Consider the following 17,190-nt stretch of genomic DNA (forward strand, 5'->3'; position numbering starts at 1 on the left):
ATACAGTCAATTATTTTTCATTGACTATGTTTTTAATTTTTTTTGGGTGACATGGGGACTTTGGCTACCAATGAGTCCTTCGAATGCCTTGGTGCGGTACCATTCCCCGAGTGACCCCCCCAAAAACACTGTCTATATTTTTTAAAAAGATATTTATTGATTTGTTCATCGGTTTAAGTCAAAAAAATAAGTAATAATTTATACTTGTGTGAATTGAAGTTAGATGGTTTCTCCCTTCGCATTTGTTCTTATACAGTACTTGACCTAAAATGAGTCAATTCATTATTTTCTCTTCTATCAATCCTAAATTTAAAAATTGAGAAGTATTTAAAAGGTAAATATTGGAGCAATGAGTGTATAAACAATAATGAGTAATAACTCTTAAGATTTTCTCCGTTAAAGTTATTCCATTATTCGACCTTCATAACTACCTTGGAATAAGGATTTTGAATGTTCAACCCTATTGATACAATCCAATGTAGGATATATATCTCAAAGGTTATATCCCACATGAATGATATGGGTCCCACATGAAGGGTGCATATCCCATATGATAAAGGATATTTAATGGTTATTAATGAGTTAACTGAAAAATTAGCTTAGAAATAAATGAGGTTTTAATGGCTAGAAGTTTGAAGGGTATTCCTATATACATTAGCTACTATTATGGGAAGTAGCTAAAGGGGTAAGAAAACATCAAACTAAACTAAGGAAAGAAAAGCTTTTAAGCTAAAAAGTAGAGAAAAGCTAAGAGGGGTAGTTGAATAGTGATGTTTGCTGAAAGGAAGGAAGGAAAAGGCATATAGAAATTGTCCTTGTTGGCTCGGGTGTGCGTCTAGAGGGGGGTGAATAGATGTCTTTTGCGGATATAAAACTTTTTCTAAAATCACAAAAATAACTTGGCAAGATGCAAAAGTATTATATCACAATTTATATTTAAGGTAAATAATAACAAGCAAACAATATGAAAGAGGAAGGAGAAGAAAAATTTAACACGGCGATATTAACGTGATTCGGCACCAAGCCTACGTCCACGCCTTGAGACCAACTCAAGGATTCCCCAAATCCACTAAGCAATCCTCCTTCACCGGCAAAGAAGCATTTACAATCCAACTGCTCACCAAGAACTACAACAAGGTGCTCACCAAGAGTCACCTTACAAAGGCTCACAAAGAACCCTTCAACACAATGAATCAAAATAATAAGATACAACTTCAATTGCTCCTTTTTTAGCTAATATTACAAGTCAAAACCTCACACTACACTCTTTGTGAATGGTATGTATGACAAGAGTAAAGAGCAAAAGAGTATGAGTAAGAATGAAAACCCTAGAAATGAATGCTCATTCAATGTGCTTAACCACAAAGTACTCAACTAGATAGAAATGAATGCACAAGACTCATATTAAAGGGCAAAGGGATGAACAACGCACTAGAGAATCGTTGGGAATTAATGGAGATAAGACAATTTGAACACTATCCGTTAGTACGCATTAAATGCTGCCAACAGCCTAACGTTCGTCGACAATTTCATGCCTTCATCAATGATTCTTACGCATGCCTTTGTCGATGAAACCCTATGTTCATCAACAATCCTTATCTACTGAATTCAGATAAGTCTCGGTTTCTTTTCGTCGACGAGTCCCCTATGTACGTCGACTAGCCACCACTATGCCTTCGTTGTCGAATCCCTTGTATTCGTTGACAAACCCGCTCTAAGATTTTAGGTGGTCTTGGTATCTTTTCATCGACGATTCCCCTGTGTACGTCGACAAATCACTTCATTCGTTCATCGACGAATCCCTTGTATTCGTCGATGAGCCATTTTACATATATAAGAACCTACATGAATGTGGACAAGTTCAAAGTTGGTTTTCGTTCAAGTAAAAGTTTCATCTTGTCCAGAATTAATTTTTACCAATTTCAAGATGTCTTGGTTTGATAAAATTCATTTGAAAGCCATTTTTACATCTTATGCAGTTTAAGTGACTTGACATGCATGTGTGAACTCGAAATCATGTTATGAACTATATGCATGTGTGATTGGCTTGTCTCAGCAAGATATTCTTGAACATACCATATGCACAGGAATTACAATATCAATCTTACACACACAACCCAACACATATATGCAATGTAAAAATCATAAGTGCTTTGCTTGAATGGTTGAGCTCTGGATGTGTCATTTGTTGGACTTTGTTGATAATCATTTGCTCTTTGCTTGTTCGATACATGTTTGACCCTTATTCTTGCCTTGGAGTTTTCCTGTATATCTGAACTGAACTTAAGGAAAAATGTTAGCATACTTTAAGAACTACTAATAGGTTCTTATCATCAAAACAAATTGGAATGAGAACCCTTAGCCACTAGGGCTAACAGTCCTCTCTCTGCCTCTACTCTCTGTTCATCAGCACACTCCCATAAATCTGGTGAAGGATAGAAAAGAGATCGAGGTTAAAAGGGAGAAACGATCCTAACAACATTCTTCTTGATTTGTATACAACATGAATGATCCTAGTATGGTTATATTATAGTTATCCTTATTTTTTATTGTTCAAAGATATCATGTTTATGTGAAGTTTCATGATAATTAAATATCTTACATACAACATATAAGTTTTCCCTTACATGTGGTATCAGAGTTGTGGTTGAAATTATCATGATCTTCCTTTCATGATAAAGATCGTTTCTTTTAACCCCTTACGATCTTGTTATGGATTCGTATGAAAGTTTGTGTTCATGATATTTTCTGGAATCGAATTGAAAATTCGTATGGTAAATGATTCCTAAAAATATATGTGATATTTGATAGATTTATGGGGTTTTTTGTTGGTTTGAAAATTATGGTTTTGAACTTTGAGTTTGCTATTCGAACAAAACCATCGACGGTTTTGTTGGACTCTCAAAAACCATCGACGGATTAAGATACCGAGAGCGGATTTTCTGAGCTTCAGAAAACTGTCGACAGTTTGTCTGAAATAGCCTGAAACCGTCGACGATTTTCCTCTGTACGGTGATACTAAAGCAGGGCTGCTGAATGATATTCATGCAAATTATTTTATTACTTGATTAATTATGGAACACTCACATGTTATGCATGCAAAAGCTATAAAATTTTACATGAAAGTAAGCAAGTAAAATTATGATAGTGGGGAATTGGTTATCTACCATAATTTTGGACAAAATTTTTGCTGAGTAAGGAATCAATCAATGTTTCTATTATGATTAGCAAGTTATCACCAAAGTGATCTTACTAAAAAAGGTTGTAAACATTAAATTGAAATATAATCTTGCAAAAATTAAAACGGAATGGTTATTTGAATATTATGGTTGACCCAAAGGTGCACCAGCTTTGAAGTAATCATTGAATAAGTCAAGATAATTGAAAGAATGGTAGTGAGATTGGGATGGATTCCCAAAGGTGACAAACCAATCGAACTTTATAAAGGTTATGAATTATGCCTGGGTGGGTGAAAATTACTAGTAAATGTAAATGTTAGTATATTAGATAAGTTCATCCAAAGATTGAACGCAATTTACTAATGAAATGTTTTACTCAAAGCATTAATGTAGTGAGCATTTTGTGGTATTGCAGTGTCTGTTCCTGTTTCCCTTCATTCACTGGCTTCTTCTTTTTTGATCTTCAATGGGACAAATTTCTATGATTGGAATGAAAAGATTCAATTTCACCTTGGTATTCTGGATCTGGACTTAGCTCTATGAATGGATAAACCGACTGTTATTACTGAAACCAATAGTTTGAAGCAACGAGCTTTGTATAGGTCATGGGAAAGGTCGAACAGATTAAGTATGATGTTCATGCAGATGTGTATAGCAAACAATATTAAATCAACACTTCCTCAACTAGAAAATGCAAAGGAATATCTTAAGGCTATAGAGGATAGATTTCGTTCAGCAGATAAATCCTTTGTAGGGAGGTTAATGGCTGAACTAACCATAATGAAGTTTGATGGTAGTAGAGGAATGAATGAACATGTCCTTGATATGACTAATATTGCTGCTAGACTTAAAACTTTGGGAATGAATGTTGATGAAAGCTTCCCTGTTTAGTTTATTTTGAATTCTTTCCCTCCTCACTACTGACATTTTTAGATTCACTATAACACAATTAAAGAAAAGTGGAATGTGAATGAATTGGCAAGCATGTTGATTCAAGAAGAGGCAAGACTTAAAAAACAATGACAACATTCAATTAATGTCATGAGTTGTGTAGTTAGAAGTAAAGGAAAGAAATCAAAGAAAGGTTTAAAGAAAGATCCATTGAAGGTAGCGGGTTCTTCTTCTGGTAATGAGGCTTGCAAGAAGGAACATTATGGACCAAAGTGTTACTTTTGTCGTGGCTATGAGCATTTAAAGAAAAGTTGCCCAAAACGTAAAGTCTGGTTCAAAATGAAAGGTAAGTTTTTAACTTATGTATGTTTTGAATCAAATATGACACAAGTTCCTTCTAACACATGGTGGATTGACTCTGGTTATATTATTCATGTTTCAAATTCGATGTAGGGATACCTTACGATCCAAAGCGTAAGGGAAAATAAACACTTTATAGTCTTGGAGAATGGAAATCAAGTACCTGTTATGGGTGTTGGAACTTTACGGTTGTATCTAGAATCGGGTTATTGTTTAGACCTATTTGATACTTTTTATGTTCCAAATATTTTTAGGAACTTAATTTTCATGTCTTGATTAGATAATGATTGTTTGTACTTTAAACATAAAGGTTTTCGTCTAATGAAAGGTGACTTGTGTGTTAGTGTGTTAGTTCTGGTATTCTGTATGAGGAGTTGTATAAATTTAATCTTAAATGAAAAGTTTGTTGAAACACTCCTCACCCTGTATCGTAATGTTGGAACTAAACGTAGTAGAATCAATGAAAATTCCTCTTTCTTGTGGCACAAAAAACTGGGTCATATATCCAGGGAGAGAATGGAGAGATTAGTAAAGGATGAGGTTCTTACAAACCTTGATTTTATTAATTTCGATGTATGTGTTAATTGCATTAAAGGAAAGCAAACTAAACATACAAAAAAAGGAGCCACAAGAAGTGGAAATCTTCTAGAAATTGTTTATTCTGATGTATGTGGACCTTTTGACTCACTATCTTTAGGTGGAGAAAAATATTTTATCACCTTTATTGATGATTTTTCACGTTATGGTTATATCTATTTGTTGCATGCAAAGTCTCAAGCAATAGATGCTTTAAAGGCATATATTGCTGAAGTGGAGCGACAACTAGATAGAAAGATAAAAAATCATTAGATTTGATAGAGGTGATGAGTATTATGGTAGGTATGATGGAATAAAACAATGTCCAGAACCATTTTCTAAATTCCTATAAGAGTTTGGTATTTGTGCTCAGTACACAATGTCTGGTATGCCTCAGCAGAATGGTGTGGCTGAAAAGAGAATTGTACTCTTATGGAAATGGTTAGGAGTATGTTGAGTAATTCCTTAGTACCTATTTCATTATGGATAGAGGCCCTTAAGACAATTGTTTATGTGCTCAATCAAGTTCCTAGTAAGGCAGTTTAGAAAACTCCTTTTGAATTGTGGACGGAAGGAAACCGAGTTTAAGACACTTTCATATTTAGGGTTGTCTAGCAGAGATTAGAGTATATAATCCAAATGAAAGGAAATTGGATTCAAGGACTGTGAGTAGGTACTTGATTGGATACCCAGAAAAGTCTAAAGGGTATAGGTTTTATTGCCCTAACCATAGTATGAAAATAATTGAAACCGATAATGCAAAGTTCCTTGAAAATGATGAAGTCATTTGGAGTGATGTATCACGTAATGTGGTCATTAAAGAAATTTGGGTTCCTATCCCGATATCTAGACCTTTAACAAATATTGCTATTCCTTCAGTTATTGAAAGGTATGATAACATTGAATAACAACGTAGTGATGAATCACTTCATAATAAAAATGTTACCATTGAACCAATTGCATAACAATCACAAGAAATAGCATTAAAGAGATCTCAAAGAGTAAGGAAATTAGCTATTTCTGATGATTATTTGGTATATCTACAAGAGGCAAATTATGATTTAGGGACTAGTAATGATCCGGTTATGTTTTCACAAGCCATTGGAAGTAATGATTCTGAAAAGTGGATCAATGGCATAAATGATGAATTGAAATCTATGGAACAGAATAAAGTGTGGGACATCGTTGATTTTCCTGAAGGTTTTAAAACATTTGGGTGTAAATGGGTCTTTAAGACCAAACACGACTGTAATGACAATATTGAACGATATAAAGTTAGACTAATAGCAAAGAGTTTCACTCAAATGGAACGTGTTGATTATAAAGAAACATTTTCTCCAATGTCCACAAAGGACTCCCTTAGAATCATAATGGCTTTGGTGGCTCATTTTGATTTAGAGTTGCACCAAATGGATGTGAAAACTGCTTTTCTGAATGGGAATTTAGACGAAGAGGTGTATATGGATCTTCCTGTAGGTTTAATGATTGAATGAAAGGAGCATATGGTTTGAAAATTAAAGAAATCAATATATGGACTTAAACAAGTTTCCAAATAATGATATTTTAAGTTCCATGATACCATCACGACCTTTGGATTTAAGTAAAATACCGTTAATCGGTTTGTATATCTAAAGGCCAGTGGGAGCAAGTTTATCTTTCTAATTCTATATGTTGATGATATTTTGCTTGCCAGTAGTGATCTTGGTTTATTAAATGATACCAAGAGATTTCTTTCTATGAACTTTGAAATGAAAGATATGGTTGAGGCAACGTATGTGATAGCAATTGAAATATTCTGAGATATGAGGATTGTTAGGGTTGTCTTAGAAGGGATATATCAATAAAGTTCTAGGAAGATTTCATATGGCTGAATATAAGGTTACTCCTGCTCCTATTTGTAAAGGAGACAAGTTCAGTGTAAAGGATTGTCCACGTAATGAATTAGAAAAGAAAAGTAAGGAAAATATTCCTTTTGCATCTATTGTTGGAAGTTTGATGTAGTATGAGACCAAATATTAGTTTTGCAGTTGGGATGCTCGGGAGGTACCAAAGTAATCCCGGAATGGAGCTTTGGAAAACTGCTAAGAAAGCTTTGAGATATTTGAAAGGAACCATACATTGTATGCTCATGTATAGGAGATCAGATCAGTTGGAGGTGATTAGCTACTCCGACTCAGATTTTGCTGGATGCATTGATAGTCGAAAGTCAACTTATAGTTATTTGTTCCTATTAGTTGGAGGAACAATATCATGGAAGAGTGCCAAATAGACTATCATTGCAACATGTACTACAGAAGTTGAATTTATGGCATGCTTTGAGGCCACAATTCATGGTTTGTGGTTGTGGAACTTTATCTTAGGAATTGGGATTGTCGACAGTATAGTCAGGCTGCTGAGAATTTATTGTGATAATTCCACAGCAGTCTTTTTCTCCCAAAACGACAAATATTCTAATGGCGCTAAGCATATGGAGCTCAAATATTTGGCTGTTAAGGAGGAAGTTTGGAAAAAGACAGTGCTTATAGAACATATAAGGACTGAGCTCACGATAGCAGATCCTTTAACGAAGGGATTGGTACCAAAGACAATTAAGGAACATGCTGATCACATGGGTCTTTGTTGTAATCCCCAATGTGTGATAGTGGATCTTTATGTTTTGTTCTATAACATGTATAACGATATCGATAATGGTGTTTCTGAACATTATTCCTATTTACTATTAATCATGTGATTTTGGAAATAGATTACTATTAAATAGGAATGATCTTTGACGAAGGCATTACAGGGACAGTAACTTCCTATTATGGATCATAGTTAAGTGGTTTATTTGCAATTGTGGTACATGGAAGGGAAAATATCGCTTTAATGATATTTACCGCTATGACTTATGTTAATAGGTTGCTTAATTATGATATTATGGTTTTCTCATTAAAAGTATAAATAAGCTAATATTTTTTTGCACATTATGGTTATTTATTAATCTGTATTAATATCATTCATATGGGTCAAGTGGGAGAATGTAGGATATATATCCCAAAGAATATGTCCTACATGAATGATATGGGTCCCACATAAAGGTACATGTCCCATATGATAAAGGATATTGAATGGTTATTAATGGGTTAACTGAAAAATTAGCTTAGAAATAAATGAGGTTTTGATGGCTGGAAGTTTAAAGGGTATTCCTATATTCATTAGCTACTGTTACGGGGAGTAGCCAAAGGGACAAGAAAACATTAAGCTAAACTAAGGAAAGAAAAGCTCTAAAGCTGAAAAGTAGAGAAAAGTTGAGAGGGATAGCTGAATAGTGATGTTTGCTGAAAGGAAGGAAGGAAAAGACATATAGGAATTGTCCTCTCTCTACCTCTACTCTCTATTCATCAGCACACTCACATTAATCTGGTGAAGGATAGAAAAGAGATCGAGGTTAAGCGGGAGAAATGATCCTAGCAGTGTTCTTCTCTATTTGTATACAACATGAATGATCCTGGTATATTTATATTATAGTTATCTTTATTGTTTATTGTTCAAAGATACCATGTTTATGTGAAGTTTCATGATAATTAAAGATCCTACATATAACATATAAGTTTTTCCTTACATCCAAACATCTACAAACGATTATTTCAAATAATGTATGGATTAGGTAATGGATAAGAATTCTATATAAACTAAGCATGCAATTCATATGAAAATCAATGTGCAAACTTCTTGGTGAACTGAATTTGAATAAAATAGTTAAATAGATTTTAAAAACAACAAAAATTGTAGGTCGAAGATTGCCTATTATAGCTACTACTATGAATCCAAGGTTCTTTATTTAAAACAAACTATTCTAACTACCAAAGTTATTTTTTGACACGTGACAATTCTAAAACACGTGACATACCTAGATCCATCAGTAATCACAAGCAAATAAGTCAAAATTTCTAATTTTCTCTAGGTCAATCAACCACATGCAAGAGCCAATTGACCGTTTGTAGGTGGCGCCAAATGGTAGAAGGAGAAAAGGGGTCGATCATCCACTTAAAAGTGACTGGTTGATCTCCCTATGTTGTCTCATATTTCTTTATGTTTTTGACCTAATCTTTCATATTTCAGTCTAGATTCTTTATTTTATTAGATAAAATTTGACTATCGACATAGTCCAAAACATGATGTGCAACGACCTGCTAAATTAACTGGGGGTTTTTTTTTTCTCTCTATAATAATAATTACTGTGAAATTTCATTGCTCTGATACCTTCATATATAAACCTAACCATCCACCTAAGCAGTAAGAAGCTAAAATCACATAACCACCACCATATATAAATATGTACAATACCAGAGAGCTACAATGTTCCCAAGCTATACATATATGACTATTTCCTAAAATACCCTCAATTGGGTTAGGGCTATACAAAAATACTCCCAAAAATACTCACTCTACTGACAGGGCAATACTGAAGCCCCTCTACCTGTGAGCCTGTTCTGCTCACCTGGCTAGATCACCTGAAAAATATTAATTTAATGGGATGAGACGATGCTCAGTAAGACGAAATATGCTATTGCTAATGTGTGATAAATGAGTTATAATACTATGAAAATATGTTTCTATATAGTCATGTATAACTGAATATGTAAATACAATACAAGTAATATAAACCACCACCTTTTACCATGTTGCTTAACATATCTGTGTTTTAGGTTTCTATACATAATACTTTTAATATATATATATATATATATATATATATATATATATTCCCTATTTCTGTGAAACTGTACATACATAATAATAATAATTGAAAACTACCCTGGATGGATAATTATATGTCATGATTTAACCCCTCATAACAGGGTTATGCGGCCCGTAAGCGGAATCTATCACTGGTTGGCCTACCAGGATAAACCATTATACTCTGTCAGTCTGATCAGCCCTCCTCAACCCATATCTAATGGGGAGCCTGTCTACACGTGGGCCCGATCGACCTACCTACCACTTAGTATTTAACTAGGTGGTTGCACTCTATTTTGTATATAACAATGGTACCATACTTTGTAAACTGTATCTGTAATGGTCCATCAGGATCTGATACTATATAATACATCTCTATATATAACTATCTGTTTTACCATGATTCTGTAATAACTGTATTAACCATGACTCTGTAGTAAATTGTTTCTATATCAACTGTGTTTCTGAAATTAACTGTAAATTTGTATGTCATGGTACTGTAAACTATATAATCATAGTATTATGTAATTGCTATAAAACATATCCACTATCTGTATATTACGCAAAACATAACTCTGAAAAATACTGTAAAACATGTTTCTATACTATATATATATTCTTAAGTCACATAGTAATTTAAAACATATTATTTATAATAGATAAACTGTATAAAGTTCTGCTGTGAACAATAACCTGGTAAAAATATACATTTCATACTAAAAATCATTCTAAAACTGCCTAACATAGCATATTTTCCTTACTTGACTCCTGCTAAAATCCCCTACTGTGACGAGTCTTACACCCGCAGGGTTCTCTACTCAACACCCTGAAAACCATATATCCTAGAATAAAATATCATTATTTCTACGTCTATTATATTTTCTACAACTGCTGGTAGGCCAAATATTGCTTAAAAGACCTTTCCCTGAATCTGGGATGAAATCCAACTCCGTCCCACCGACGATCCGCTCTGGCAGACTTGGAGAGAACTTCCCTAGGAGCGTCGTGGTGGCCTCAGATCGTCTATCTGACAACTAACGGGGCCGAAATCAAAGAGAGAAAAGGAAGGAACCGTAGGGAGGAGAGAGAGAGGGTTTGAGCGTCAAAATTTTGCTAAAAAAATGAAATTTGGCCTTTTTATACACTATCTCTCATCAACGAGTCATGTCACCTCGTCGACGAGGTCAAGAGACAATTCGTCGACGAACCCTACCCTTTGTTGTCGAAATTTGGAGTCGCCCAAATATCCTCTCAGTATTTTTTCGTTGACGAAACATACCCTCATCAACAATACCCTATGTTATCCTCGTTGACGAATCCCCTATATTCGTCGATGAGTCCTTGATTAAATTTCTGGGTTATTATACCTAAAGTGTAACGTCGTCGACGAAGTCTGTTGCCTCCTTCTGTTTCTGTTTTCATTTCTCTCCCTCTTTATTATTTAAATACCATTATTCTTCGGGTCGTTACATAATGACATTTTGTTTTGCAATATCAAAGAATGCATTCATCTCCATCCTTGTATAATAACTAGTGCATTTATAAAAACAAAAAATAAAATTTAAATTAAAACACTTATTTATGTCCGTTCTTAATTTCAACATAGACATGCATCTCACATGCAAATGTTCTATTTTTTATTTTCCTTTTTCCAGAAGAAGGTAAGATACTTTTTGAAAATACAAGTGATGTTTAGCTCAAAAAAATTTTAATTGTTATACAGCATGCTCAACATTTTGTATGTATACTCCAAATTCATCTTTATCATGTGATATAAAAGAAATTCTAGATACAATCCATCTCCCTACTTTGCACAAATGGGATTCTATCATAATCCAAGAAAAAAATATGTTGACATCTTGTTTTGCAACATCAAAGAATACATCTAGATCCAATTCTTGAATAATAACTAACCATTTATAACCAAAAAAAAAAAAAACATTCTAGCAAATAAAATAATGGTAAAATCCAACAACGCCCCTCACTTTTTAAAATATCACTCTACCCACGAAGTTTTCGAAAACTACAACAAAATCCCCTGAAGTTTGATTTTATACACAAAGTGAACCTTCTTTTAGTTAATTATTAGTCAACCATTAAGTTTGGGGAAAAAATTAAATTTTATCCTGATAATTTATAAAGAATGAATTTTAAAATTTTGGTTTATCTTTTTTTTAACACTATGTTTTATAAGTTATTTGAATTTAAAAATATTGAATTATGTTTTATTTTCTTATGATGTGTTTAGTCATTAAATTTCTACGAAAATTACATCTAACAAATATTTTGAAGTTTTATTATTACTATCTTTTTTTTTTTTACAATTTATTATTAATTTATATTTTTCATATATTTTTTTAAAATTTTAAAATAATAATAGATTTTTTTTGGTTGTGCTAATGATAATTGGCTTATCTAAAGTTATTAGACTGGATAAACTAATTAATTTTAGAATCAATTAGGTTTTTGAACCGCTTAATTAGTTTTCAATACATTATGTTGATCAATTTTTTTCAATTTAATTTTTTTTTCATGTACACATAATGGATGACTAATGGTCAACTAATGGAAGAGTTATTTTGTCAATGTAATTAAAACTCAAGGGGTTCTTTGAGTATTAGGGAGTTTGCGACAGACCTAAAAAAATTATTTCGTGGATTAAACTTCCAGTAGGGTAGATAAAACTTAATTGTGATGGGAGTTGTAGAGACAATTTGGGTACTTTAGGAGGTAGAGGAATTATTCGAGATTTCCATGTCATGGTAAAAGTGGTTTTTTCAAGTTATTTGGGCAATGGTACGAATAATAGTGCGGAATTAAAAGCAATTAGGGAAAGAATTCTTGTTTGCAAACGTTTGCATTATTTTAATGTGATTATTGAAAGTAACTCGCGAATTGTAGTTGATTGGCTTCGGAAAGGTAAATGTACTTTGTGGTATCTTTGAGAATTTTGGGAAGAGCTCGTGGTGGAGCTTGAAAGAGTGAACGTCATGGTGATGCATCAATATATGGAAGGCAATAGTGCGGCTGATTTTTTTGTTAAAAAAAGAGAAATGAGAAACTATGTAATCTATGAAAAATAACACATTTTACCATATTATTTGAAAGGTATTCTTCGGATGGATAGGTGGGGTCTCCTTTCCGTTCGTCGTTAATAGGGGTGGCAAAACGGGCGGGCGGGCCGGGTTTGGGCGGGTCGCCAAGGGGCCAGGTTGTAAACGGATCGGATCTTTAACGGGTCGAGGTTAAACGGGTGCCAATCATATAAACCCTAACCCGCTCATTTAATAAACGGGCGGGTCACGGGTTACCCATTTAAAAAAATATATCGTTTTAAAATTTTAAAACCCCAAATTATAGCACATCTCTCTCTCTCTCTCTCTCTCACGGTTGAAGGGGAATTAAGCTTCCTCACTTGTCGCATCTCTCTCTCTCTCTCTCTCTCTCTCTCTCTCTCTCTCTCTCTCTCGGCTTCCTCACTTATTAGATTCAAACAAAATCAGTATACCATCAAGCCAGTAAGCCTGAATGACCACGAGTCAGCTGGAGACGGAGACGGAAACTGGGACGAAGACGGCGGCGAGCCCTAAGAATGACCAGATTTGTTCTGGCAGATCAGACCAAACATGAGTGGAGAACTGCGAAGTCAAAGTTCAAACTGACTTGCGAGGTTGCGATTGCGAGAGTAAAGAGCAAGAGTCGAGGGCTTAAGAGGCGAGAGGATATGCCGCAGGAGAGGAGGTTATCTGCGAGAGAGAGGCGGAGCCGTGGAGTCAAGGTTGGGATTTTGTGGGAGAGGGAAGGATACTGCAACTCTGCAACCGGGATGATTGATGAAGATGGCCGCCAATCTCCCACGCTACGAAGCAGAAGGAATGAAGGTAGTGAAAGCCAACGGGAGGTGGCTGCGGCCACAAGGAAATTTAGGGTTTCATGGAGTAAAGTTAATGTGTAATATATATAGGAATATGAGCAAAATAAATGGGTCACCCATCACCCAAACCCGGTTGACCTGTTTATAAACGGGTCAACCCGTGACCCGCCCGTTTATTAAACGGGTTGACTTTCTTAAAACCGAGCCCTTTTAAAATGGACGGGTCCGGGTGACCCAACGGGTTATGACCCGTTTTGCCACCCCTAATCGTTAATTCAACTCTAGAGTTTCGTTTGGTGTATTTTGTTTTGATTTTAGTTGTGTCTATGTATTTATCTTCTATGTTAGTTATGTTTAGTTTTGATGTCCTAGTTTGGTTGATTGCTAGTTTTGGGAAGGTTTTTCTGTACTCTCCCTTTGGTTTTATCTTGTAACCACGGTATTCATCTGCTAAAAGTGAGGGTATATTAATAAATAAATGGAGGTGCCACCCTCTTTTTTTTTTAAAAGATTCTTTGATAGTTTTTGAAAACATAAGATAGATCGAGTGTCATTTTTTAAAAACTCAAGGGGTGTTTACTAATTTTACCTATAAAATAAATACACGATTAATAACTAAATGGTCAATAACATATATGTGCACTCTCATGCTAACATTTCCACCAAAAGAATTTTCACTATAAGAACAATTATTGTTAAGGATCCTTATTAGGTAGAAAATAAAGAATTTATTTAATAAGAGAAATATTTTTTTATGTTTTTATTTCTATATTTTAAAACAAATAAAAAAAAAAAAGACAACTTGTTTTCAATTCTTCAAAAATTTTATATGGTGGTATTTGAAATTATGGATTTTAGGGCTTGAATTTGAATTTTTGCGAAAAACATATTGAAATTTTTTGGTATTTTTATATAAATTATGGCAATTTTTTAAAGATTTTTTAACCAATTAACAATCACTAAAATATAATAAAAGGCAAATAAATAAATTAAATCAACTAAAAATTAACCAGAAAACTATACTTAACTCCAAACCATAGAAGGGACACTAATAAAAGTTTTTTAAGGCAATCAAATTAAAAATCATATAAAATAATAACTTCCTAATCAAAGAAGCCTAAATTAAAGAAAATATAAAATAAATAGCAAATAAATATGAAAAAACCAAGCTCCTCCTAAAATAAAAATAATTTTTTTCTATTTTTCCCTATTTTTCAGAATTTTTGGCAATGGAAACCTTCTTCTTCTTCTTTTTTAACAATAAAATAGATTAGAGAAAATAAAATTTAAAAAATTAAATAAAAAAAAGGAGGACTAATTGACTGGTCTATGTAGATGAGTAAATTAGTCTACTAAACCACTTTAAGTGAAACACATGCCTTGCACATTCTCGGATGCCATTTAAAAAACTAACTCTAGTTGTCTTCTCCGATATCTTGTCAAAGAAGAAACCAAAACATTAGACTACTCAGGTCACTATTCAACCATCTCTGTAATAACCCCCCCAAAAAAATATAGAATAATAATAATGGTCATTTAGTTAGTATCAAAATGAAAGTGTTTCTTTGTTAGAATCTTTGATTCCATATTTGATGTCTAAGAAAGATCTTGTCTAAGTAAGTGCTCAGAAACCATTGAAGCTTAGTCGCTCCCTAGAGGTCGATTTGGTCAAAATTGAATTTCATAGGACAAACAGGGTAGACATTATTTGTATACGTAAATAAATACATATACATAAAATAATTATCTGATAAAATAATAATAATATAGGTATTCTATGCGGGACCTACAAGACCGTGTGGGGCCCACATGAGTCTCGAAGTCTTGTAGGGGTCCACATAAGTTTTGAAACTGTGTAAAGTTCATAAAACCATATGAGAACTATTGGAGTTACGTAAAATCTACTTAGGTCTCAAAGTTGTGTGGGCCCCACAAGATCGTGTGGGACTCACATGAGTTTCAAAATTCGAACTTAATTCTTTTAAAAAAAAAAATACTAAAATATAGTTCAAAAAATAATAACAATGATAATAATAATAATGATTTAAAAAAATAAAAAATAAAATAAATAAATAACTAATTAATTAAATTAAAAATTAATTAAATAGGAGTATCGGCAAGCACTTTCATTTCCCCCACATGATCCCCATTCTCATCCCATACTTAGCCCATTCGTAGCCCATCCCATACTTATTCCTTAATTTTTTTAAAAAATTATAATTTCACCCATATCCCCACACTTTTATAAATTCTATTTTCTTTCTCAAAATTTTCTTGTAAATAGGAAGCTTTCAATGTTCTTTTTTCACAAAAAAAAAAAAAAAAAAATTTCAAAAAAGAGAAGAATTAGTGAGTGAAAGAATTAGTGGTGGAGTGAGAATTTTTATTATAATTAAATTCTCACTCACCCACTCTTTCTGATATCATTTTTTAGAGATATTCGTTGTATTTGTAGCACAAGTTAAAGAAAGTGGTAAGTAAATTTAATTATGTTAGACTTTTATTAAAATTCATACCTGAATTTATTTGTAAATAAATTTGATTATGTTATACTTTTATTTAAAATTTATACCTGAATTTATTTGTAAGTAAATATGATTATGTTTGATTTTTATTTAAAATTTATACCCAAGTTTATTTATAAGTAAATTTCAATTATGTTAGTTAGTTTCATAAAATTCTCTTGAGTTTATTTTTACACATATTTAATTATACCAATTTTATCTTTAATATACTTGCACTTATTTTTGAGTTAAGAAATATTCTAAACCCCTCGAGCATTTTATAGCATTAATTTCTATTTAAGAAAATATTTTTAACACGAAAATCGTGTGTCATGAGTTTATTTTTACGTTACATATTTTATGAAAATATGAGTAAAGATGACATAAGTTTATTTTTACATTGCGTATTTCACGAAAATATGAATAAAAATGAAATTTTCACGATATTATTTTAATTGTATAAATTACATAATAAGATGTTTTTCAAAACCCCTTATGACTCAGGCGATACAGAAATTACAAATTCTCGGTATCATAGCTTAAAGTTTAAACGGATCAAAGTGCACCTACACTATTTACAGAGTGGTTATATATGATAGTGGATTTCTCTTGAGTGTACACCTGATTCTGGACTATACTTAATAAGAAAAATCTCACTTAATGATGATGTACGTTGATTTACTTTGACCGGCCAACCAGTTAAGTTCAATATTCGGACCGCACAACCTAGTCATGGGGGTAAACATGACTTGCGGCTAAAGGCCTAAGGGTGATTTTTACAATATATATTTATACATATTTAATTACGTATGCAAAATTATTGATGATTTGAAGGAAAAGTATATGTTTATATGAATAGGGTCATTCTTATGCCTAAATGATGATATAAAGGAAACGTATAAGAAAAAGTATATATATGTATATAATTAAATATTTCTGTTACAATTTTAAAGTTAAACGTTTAATTTAATTGTTACAGTATATGATTATTAAAGTTTACTATTATAGTCGATGATAAAAGTTTTATGCATAAATTTTTAAATTTACATTTATTTTAAAAGCAATTTTGAAGTTATAGTATTAAATA

The sequence above is a fragment of the Malania oleifera genome, chromosome 6 (genome assembly GCF_029873635.1).
Source record: "Malania oleifera isolate guangnan ecotype guangnan chromosome 6, ASM2987363v1, whole genome shotgun sequence".
Classification (NCBI taxonomy): domain Eukaryota; kingdom Viridiplantae; phylum Streptophyta; class Magnoliopsida; order Santalales; family Ximeniaceae; genus Malania; species Malania oleifera.